Consider the following 10,015-nt stretch of genomic DNA (forward strand, 5'->3'; position numbering starts at 1 on the left):
TATTTTCTGTTTATTTATTATTTATTTTCGAAAACTCCATAATCAATTATTATCCGCCTGACTGAGATTTACAAGATGACCATAGCTTGCTTCATACCAACAATCTCCGTGGGATCGACCCTTACTCACGTAAGGTTTTATTACTTGGACGACCCAGTGCACTTGCTGGTTAGTTGTATCGGAGTTGTGAATGAAAAATGATTTATTAAGACGTGCGTACAGAGTTTTTGGCGCCGTTGCCTGAGATAACAATTTCGTGCACCAGTGATCTAAAATTCATAATAAATTTCCGTTGCAAGTATAGATTCTAAACCAACAAAAGTCCTTTCTTACAAACGTTTGGTTGTCACAAGTAACAAACCCCTTTAAAATTGATAACCGAAGTATTTAAACCTCGGGTCGTCTTCTCAAGGAACTGCAGGGAAGTATGTTCTTAGTATTGGTTATGAGTTTTGTAAATTGGGGTTTTGAAGGTAAGGAACGAATAATTTAAATGACAATAAAATAAATAAATAACTGTAAAATAAACTTCTGGCAAGGTATGAAAATTCGGAAGTCCTATCCCAGTTACTCCTATGAGAATTGAAGTTAATCCCACTTAATTAACCTTTACTAAAGTAAGGAAAATCAAGTGAACTAATTTGTAAGATTTCCCAAGTCCTAGCCAATTCCTAAGGAAAGACTAGAGTTAGTGGAATTCAAGTCAATTAGCAGACATAACCATCAATCACGATAAGGTTGATAACTCAAGGGTTTCTAGTTAATCAATTAAAGCCAAGAATATGGAAAGCTAAATAAGAATTATAAACTGAAATACCTCAACTGCATTAATAAGAGAAAATCAATCTAAACATAAAGAGTCCATAAATCAATCTGGCAACATAAGTAATTAAAGGAAAGCATTAAAATATCTGAAAGCAAAAGAGAAATAGAAGGTAAAAGAAATATTGAACCTGATAGGGAATTGAAATACTTAATTGAAATAACAAGAAATCCTAATCCTAAAACCTAAGAGAGAGGAGAGAACCTCTCCCTCTAAAAACTACATCTAAACTATGAAAAGTGAATAATTGAGGGCCTCCTCTAAATGGATGCATTCCCCCACTTTATATCCTCTAATCTGTGCTTTCTGAACTTGGATCTGGGCCAAAAAGGGCTTCAGAAATCGCTGGGGGTGTTTTCTGTAATTTCTGGTACGTGGCATCTGTCACGCGTCCGCGTGGGTCACGCGGTCGCGTCATCTGGAGTTTTCCTTATCACGCGTTCGCTTCGGTCATGCGTCCGCGTCATCTATGTTCTACTTAAGGCACGCGTCCGCGTCAGTCACGCGTTCGCATCGCTGCCTTTTCGCGCTAGGCATGCGGCCGTGTCATCCATGCGTTCGCGTCGTTGCCAGTTTCTTCAAAAACTCCATTTTGTGCTTTCCTTCCATTTTTGTATGTTTCCTTTTCATCCTTTAAATCATTCCTGCCTTAGGAGATCCGAAAATACTCAACACACAAATCACGGCATCGAATGGTAATAAAAGATAATTAAAATAATTATTTTTGAAACATAGGAAACATGTTTTTCACATATATCACATAATAAGGAAGGAAAAGTAAAACCATACAATTTACATGAATAAGTGGGTGAAGGATTGAATAAATCACTTAAATTAAGCACAACATATATCATAAAATATGGGTTTATCAACCTCCCCACACTTAAACAATAGCATGTTCTCATGCTAAATCCAAGATAAAGAGTAAGGTAAAGTGGTGGAATCTCATGCAATGCAATCTATCCTAAATGTAACTACCTAAATGAATCATGCAATTCTAATTGTTATTCACTTGTATATAAAACTTACATGTAGTTAGATTAATTCACATCCTCAAGGAATCATATATATACATAGCCAAACCCTAGATATTGTTTAAAGCACTTTTACAATTGAGATGGGTAAAATATTTTTCAAACTTGCAAGACAATTAACAATTTAAGCAGAGATATATGGTGATGAGCTATTGAACCCTCACTGAATTTTGTGTTTACTCTCTAGTCACTCAGTGTTTATTGGGTTAATCACTCTATTCTTCTTTTTATCCTTACTTTCTATAACTTTGTTCTTCATCTAACCAATCAACAATTATAGAATACAGACATACAAGAATCATGAGGTCTTATTTAAGGTTGTAATGGGGCCAAGGTAAAGGTAAGGGCATATGTATAAGGCTAAGTGAGCTAATAAGTGAATACTTGATTAGTCTAAGATCTCACCTAACATACATATTTTGTAATTCAAAAGTTTCTTAACCTATTTGCCCAAATTTTCTCACTTTGTATTGCAAGCTCATGCATTAACTTTAATTTTATCCCATGTGCATTGATTCTTTTTATTTTTTTGCAATTGGGGAATTTTTGTATCCCTTTTATTTAAATAAAAAATAAATTTTTTTTAATGCACATGGTAATTCAATTGTTTTGATTTCACATGAGCATGCTTCCCAATTTTTTTTTATTTGAAACATCTTTATTCTTTTTTTAGCTTTCTACCCTTGTTTCTATCATCCATGTTCCCATAAAGTTCCCCACACTTAAACGATACACAATTTCTATCTTAAGCTAACCAAGGATTCAACTTGGGATTTTATCTTCTTTTTCTGCTTAAGGCTAGTAATGTGGTTTATAGAAAAAGAGGGGATTAAAAAGCTCAAGGGGGCTAACAAGGGTGATGTAAAAGGTAGGCTAATTTGGGATAAGTGAGCTAAACAAGTAATGGCCTCAATCATCTCTTAGTATGTATCTATATTCTATAATCGGACATATAGATTAAAACAAAGTAAAGAGCATCGGAATAAAAAAAAAAAAGGCAAAACACACAGAAATAAAAATTATGGTTTGAATATAACCATACAATTAAGCTCAAAACTCACAGGCTGTGTGTTCTCTACCTTAAACAGCATATATCAGCTATATATGTCATGCAAGTAAAAATTAGGAGTTCCCATTATTCTCAATGTAAATCTTAGGGTGTCTTTAAAGTTTTAGTGTTGTTCCTTGATGAAATGTTGTTAACTAACTAACATGTAATGCTATATATACAAGGGGTGTGGATTGTTTTTATTCTGTTAAGTTTCTAGTTTACTTCCTTTATATTTTCAATTTAAACCAAACTATCATATGCTAAAAGGGTAAACTATACTAATTAATCTACATATTCTATAACTAATAAGTTATAATTGTAATTAAACTAACTGGCTAAAATATGAACTAAGGTGCAAAATGCAGAAATAACATAAAAATACATAAAAAGGACAATGTATAAGTACTGGAAGATAAAAATAAAGATAAAAAATACAGAAAAATAACCAAAATAAGATAAAAGAGTCTATAGTGGTTCACCAAAAAAAATATGCCAGAGATGGCGACCTCCCCACACTTAAAATAAAGCATCGTCCTCGATGCTCACTCAAGTTGGGTGTGAAGGGGTGTCATCTCCGGAAGGATGGGCTGCGGGGGTCTCAGTGGTGGCCTGAGGATCTGCAGACTGGATGAGGGTAGGAGGATCTGTCTGCTGCAGTGGAAGCTCTGACTGGATAGGAATCTCTGGATCTACGGCCTGGATCTGGTGTGGCACCTCCTGCTGTGGCGCAGCCTGCTCTGGTCCTGCCTGTGCAACCTGGGTAGGTGTCTCCTCCTCGTGATCGTCCTCCTCCACCTCAGATGTATCAGAAGGGGTGTCAGGCTCGGAGGGGATGTCCCCGGCAACGGCGCCATTTTGAAGAGAGAACTTTTGCGTGATCTAAAATTCAGAATAAATTTCCGTTGCAAGTATAGATTCTAAACCAACAAAAGTCATTTCTTACAAACGTTTGGTTGTCACAAGTAACAAACCCCTTTAAAATTGATAACCGAAGTATTTAAACCTCGGGTCGTCTTCTCAAGGAACTGCAGGGAAGTATGTTCTTAGTATTGGTTATGAGTTTTATAAATTGTGGTTTTGAAGGTAAGGAACGAATACTTTAAATGACAATAAAATAAATAAATAACTGTAAAATAAACTTCTGGCAAGGTATGAAAATTCGGAAGTCCTATCCCAGTTACTCCTATGAGAATTGAAGTTAATTCCACTTAATTAACCTTTACTAAAGTAAGGAAAGTCAAGTGAACTAATTTGTTAGATTTCCCAAGTCCTATCCAATTCCTAAGGAAAGACTAAAGTTAGTAGAATTCAAGTCAATTAGCAGACATAACCATCAATCACAATAAGGTTGATAACTCAAGGGTTTCCAGTTAATCAATTAAAGCCAAGGATATGGAAAGCTAAATAAGAATTATAAACTGAAATACCTCAATTGCATTAATAAGAGAAAATCAATCTAAACATAAAGAGTCCATAAATCAATCTGGCAACATAAGTAATTAAAGGAAAGCATTAAAATATCTGAAAGCAAAAGAGAAATAGAAGGTAAAAGAAATATTGAACCTGATAGGGAATTGAAATACTTAATTGAAATAATAAGAAATCCTAATCCTAAAACCTAAGAGAGAGGAGAGAACCTCTCCCTCTAAAAACTACATTTAAACTATGAAAAGTGAATAATTGAGGGCCTCCTCTAAATGGATGCATTCCCCCACTTTATATCCTCTAATCTGTGCTTTCTGAACTTGGTTCTGGGCCAAAAAGGGCTTCAGAAATCGTTGGGGGTGTTTTCTATAATTTCTGGTGCGTGGCATCTGTCCCGCGTCCGCGTGGGTCACGCGGTCGCGTCATCTGGAGTTTTCCTTATCACGCGTTCGCTTCGGTCATGCGTCCGCGTCATCTGTGTTCTGCTTAAGGCGCGCATCCGCATCAGTCACGCGTTCGCGTCGCTTCCTTTTCGCGCTAGGCATGTGGCCGCGTCATCCATGCGTTCGCGTCGCTGCCAGTTTCTTCAAAAACTCCATTTTGTGCTTTCCTTCCATTTTTGTATGTTTCCTTTTCATCCTTTAATTCATTCCTGCCTTAGGAGATCTGAAAATACTCAACACACAAATCACGGCATCGAATGGTAATAAAAGATAATTAAAATAATTATTTTTGAAACATAGGAAACATGTTTTTCACATATATCACATAATAAGGAAGGGAAAGTAAAACCATGCAATTTACATGAATAAGTGGGTGAAGGATTGAATAAATCACTTAAATTAAGCACAAAATATATCATAAAATATGGGTTTATCACCTTGCCATACACAAGCTGGTATGGAGAGGATCCTATAGGAGTCTTGAATGCTGTTTTGTATGCCCACAGAGCATCATCCAAGCTTTTTTCCCAATCCTTTCTACAGGCAATTATAGTCCGTTCCAGGATTCTTTTTAGTTCTCTATTAGAGACTTCAGCCTGCCCATTTGTCTGTGGATAATACGGAGTTGCTACTTTGTGGCTAATTCCATATCAGACCATAGCAGAGTAAAGCTGTTTATTGCAGAAATGAGTGCCCCCGTCACTGATTAGTACTCTGGGAACACCAAATCTGCTGAAGATATGTTTCTGGAGGAACTTCAACACTGTCTTAGTATCATTAGTGGGTGTGGCAATTGTTTCTACCCATTTAGATACGTAGTCTACTGCCACCAGAATGTACGTGTTTGAGTATGATGGTGGAAAAGGACCCATGAAGTCAATACCCCATACATCAAATAACTCAATCTCTAAGATTCCTTGTTGAGGCATGGCATAACCATGAGGTAAGTTACCAGCTCTCTGGCAACTGTTATAGTTACGCACAAACTCTCGAGCATCTCTATGGAGAGTAGGCCAGTAGAACCCACATTGGAGGACCTTAGTGGCTGTTCGCTCACCTCCGAAATGTCCTCCATACTGTGATCCATGGCAATACCATAGGATATTCTGTGCCTCTTCTCTGGGCATGCATCTACGGATCATTCCGTCTGCACATCTCTTAAAGAGATATGGTTCATCCCATAAGTAGTACTTTGCATCAGAAATTAGTTTTTTTGTTTGCTGCCTACTGTACTCCTTGGGTATGAACCTCACAGCTTTATAATTTGCAATGTCTGCAAACCATGGTGCTTCCTGAATGGTGAAGAGTTGCTCATCCGGAAAGGTCTTAGATATCTCAGTAGGAGGGAGGGACGCCCCTGCTACTGGTTCTATCCGGGACAGGTGATCAGCTACCTGGTTCTCTGTCCCTTTTCTGTCTCTTATTTCTATATCAAACTCTTGCAGAAGCAACACCCATCTTATGAGCCTGGGTTTTGAATCCTACTTTGTGAGTAGGTATTTAAGAGCAGCATGGTCAGTATACACAATCACTTTTGAACCTACTAAATAGGATCTAAACTTGTCAATGGCATAAACCACTGCAAGTAACTCTTTTTCTGTGGTTGTGTAATTCTCCTGTGCATCATTTAAAACACGACTAGCATAGTAAATGACGTGCAGAAGCTTGTTATGCCTCTGTCCCAACACTGCAACAATGGCATGGTCACTGGCATCACACATTAGTTCGAATGGTAATGTCCAGTCTAGTGCAGAGATGACTGGTATTGTGACCAGCTTAGCTTTCAGGGTTTCAAACGCCTACAGACACTCTGTGTCAAAGACAAATGGTGTATCAGCAGCTAGCAAATTACTCAGAGGTTTTGCAATTTTTGAAAAATCCTTTATAAACCTCCTATAGAATCCTGCATGCCCCAAAAAGCTTCTGATTGCCTTAACATTGGCAGGTGGTGGTAATTTTTTAATTACTTCCACTTTAGCTTGATCCACCTCTATTCCCTTGTTTGAAATTTTATGCCTAGGACAATTCCTTCAGTTACCATAAAGTGACATTTTCCCAGTTTAAAACTAGGTTGGTCTCTTAGCATCTTTTCAGAACAAGTGCTAAATGGTCAAGACAGGAATTGAATGAGTCTCTAAATACTGAAAAGTCATCCATGAAGACTTCCAGAAATTTCTCTACCATATAAGAGAAGATAGAGAGCATGCACTTCTGAAAGGTTGCAGGTGCATTGCATAGACCAAAGGCCATCCTTCTGTAGGCAAATACTCCAGAAGAACATGTGAATGCTGTTTTCTCTTGGTCCTGAGGATCTACTACAATTTGGTTGTAACCTGAATAGCCATCCAAAAAGTAGTAGTATTCATGACCTGCTAGTCTCTCTAGCATCTGGTCTATGAATGGTAAAGGAAAATGATCCTTTCTAGTGGCTGTATTGAGCCTTCTGTAGTCAATACACATACGCCACCCTGTAACTGTTCTTGTAGGAATCAGTTCATTCTTTTCATTATGAACCACTGTCATTCCTCCCTTCTTAGGGACAACATGGACAGGGCTCACCCAGGGGCTATCAGAAATAGGATAAATAATCCCAGCCTCTAGTAACTTAGTGACCTCTTTCTGCACCACCTCCTTCATGGCTGGATTTAGCCGCCTCTGTGGTTGAACCACTGGCTTAGCATCATCCTCCAATAGGATCTTGTGCATGCATCTTGCTGGGCTAATGCCCTTAAGATCACTTTTGGACCATCCAAGAGCTGTCTTGTGTGTCCTCAGCACCTGAATTAGTGCTTTCTCTTCCTGTGGATTTAAAGCAGAGCTTATGATCACCGGAAAAGTGTCACCTTCTCCCAGAAATGCATATTTCAGGGATGGTGGTAGTGGTTTGAGCTCGGGTTTAGGAGGTTTATCCTCTTCCTGAGGAATTTTTAGAGGTTCTTTTATTTCCTCTGGTTCCTCCAGATCAGGCTGAACATCTTTAAAGATGTCCTCTAGCTCTGATTTAAGACTCTCAGTCATATTGATCTCTTCCACCAATGAGTCAATAATATCAACGCTCATGCAGTCATTTGATGTGTCTGGATGCTGCATAGCTTTGACAACATTTAACTTGAACTCATCTTCATTGACTCTCAGGGTCACTTCTCCTTTTTAGACATCAATGAGAGTTGCACTCTTGTGCTCCTCCATTTCCAGCACTACAAAGTCAGTGGGAAAGGCAAATGACCCAACCTTGACAATCATGTCTTCAATTATGCCTAATGGGTATTTAATGGAGCCATCAGCAAGTTGAAGACATATCCGGGTTGGTTTGACCTCTTCAGTCAAGCCAAGCTTTCTGATAGTAGATACAGGGATTAGATTGGTACTTGCCCCAACGTCACATAGAGCTATCTTGGTACAAGTACCCTCTAATGTGCACGGTATCATAAAGCTTCCTGGATTCTTAAGCTTCTCTGGTAAGCTTTTCAGAATGACTGCACTGCATTCTTCAGTGAGAAAAACTTTTTCAGTTTCTCTCCAATCCTTCTTATGACTTAAGATCTCTTTCATGAACTTAGCATAAGAGGGTATTTGCTCAAGTGCTTCTGCAAACAGGATCTTTATTTCAAGAGTCCTGAGATAGTCTGCAAAGCGGGCAAATTGTTTATCCTGTTCCGCTTGGTGGAGTTTCTGAGGATAAGGCATCTTGGCTTTATATTCTTCAACCTTAGTTGTTGCAGGTTTATTCCCCACAGTGGTGGTTGGAGAAGCCTTCTTAGAGGGGTTATTATCAGCACTTGCAGGTGTCTGACCCCTCATTGGTATTTGAATGCCAGAACTGGGCAAAGAATGGGCGTTTAACGCCAACTTTTCTCCCTTTTCTGGCGTTTGAATGCCAGAAGTGGGCACCAACTGGGCATTTAACACCAATTTTTCACCCTTTTCTGGCGTTTGAACGCCAGAATTATTTCTCTCTGGGCTCTTGCTGTCCTCAAAGGGATTTTGGGCAGTGGTTTGGTCATCCTCTGTCAGTTGTTCCTTTCTTGGCTTTTTGCTACTTTGAGCTGAATTATTCAATGTCTTCCCGCTCCTTAGTTGGACAGCTTGGCATTCTTCTGTTATCTGTTTAGATAGCTGCTGTCTTGTCTGATTCAATTGTGCTTCCATATTCTTGTTAGCATTTTTAGTGTCTTGGAGCATCTCTTTAAATTCTGCTAATTGTTTTGTCATAAGGAGTAATTGCTGATTAAGTTCGACAATCTGTTCTTGAGGATTATGATCAGTAGTTACTGTCCTAGCCTCTTCTTTTATAGAGGACTCACTGCTTGAGTATAGATGTTGATTTCTAGCAACCGTATCTATGAGTTCTTGAGCTTCTTCAATCGTCTTTCTCATGTGTATAGATCCACCAGCTGAGTAGTCTAGAGACATTTGACCTCTTTTTGTAAGCCCATAGTAAAAGATATCCAACTGTACTCACTCTGAAAACATTTTAGAGGGGCATTTCCTTAGCATCCTACTGTACCTTTCTCAGGCATTATAAAGGGATTCATGATCCTCTTGTTTAAAGCCTTGGATGTCCAGCCTCAGCTGTGTCATCCTTTTTGGAGGGTAAAATTGGTTCAGAAATTTGTCTATTAACTGTCTCCATATTTTTATGCTTGCTGTGGGTTGGTTATTTAACCACCTCTTAGCTTGATCTTTTACAGTAAATAGAAATAATAATAATCTATAGACATCCTGATCCACTTCTTTATCATGTACTATGTCAGCAATTTGTAAGAACTATGCCAGAAACTCAGTAGGTTCTTCCTGTGGAAGACCAGAATACTGGTAATTTTGCTGCACTATGATAATGAGCTGAGGATTTAGCTCAAAACTGCTTGCTTTGATGGGAGGTATACAGATGCTACTCCCATATGCAGTTGTAATGGGGTTAGCATATGACCCCAGAGTCTTTCTGGACTGCTCATTTCCACTTAGGTCCATGATGGAGAAAGGGAGATGATGTAGATTGCAAATAAAATATATTTTTGTTTTTTTTTTAATTAAAAGTAACTGAATAAAATAAAACAAAATAAATGGAAGATCAAATAAAATTTTCGAAAATTAGAAGAGAATGAAATAAAAGCAAATTGAAAACTAAATTAATTAATTAATTAAAAAGATTTTGGAATTAGCAATCAGAAAGATATGATTGAAAATTATTTTGAAAAAAGATATGATTGAGAAGATATGATTGCAATTTATTAAAAAA

At 37.9% G+C, this 10,015-nt stretch overlaps 1 pseudogene; it reads right to left on the bottom strand.

Moving 5' to 3' along the window:
* Positions 1 to 4,364: 4,364 nt before the first annotated feature.
* Positions 4,365 to 9,747, bottom strand: LOC148550794 (uncharacterized; annotated as a pseudogene).
* Between the last annotated feature and the right edge of the window lie 268 nt (positions 9,748 to 10,015).

Source organism: Arachis ipaensis, chromosome B7 (genome assembly GCF_059453495.1).
Source record: "Arachis ipaensis isolate K30076 ecotype BB chromosome B7, ASM5945349v1, whole genome shotgun sequence".
NCBI lineage: Eukaryota > Viridiplantae > Streptophyta > Magnoliopsida > Fabales > Fabaceae > Arachis > Arachis ipaensis.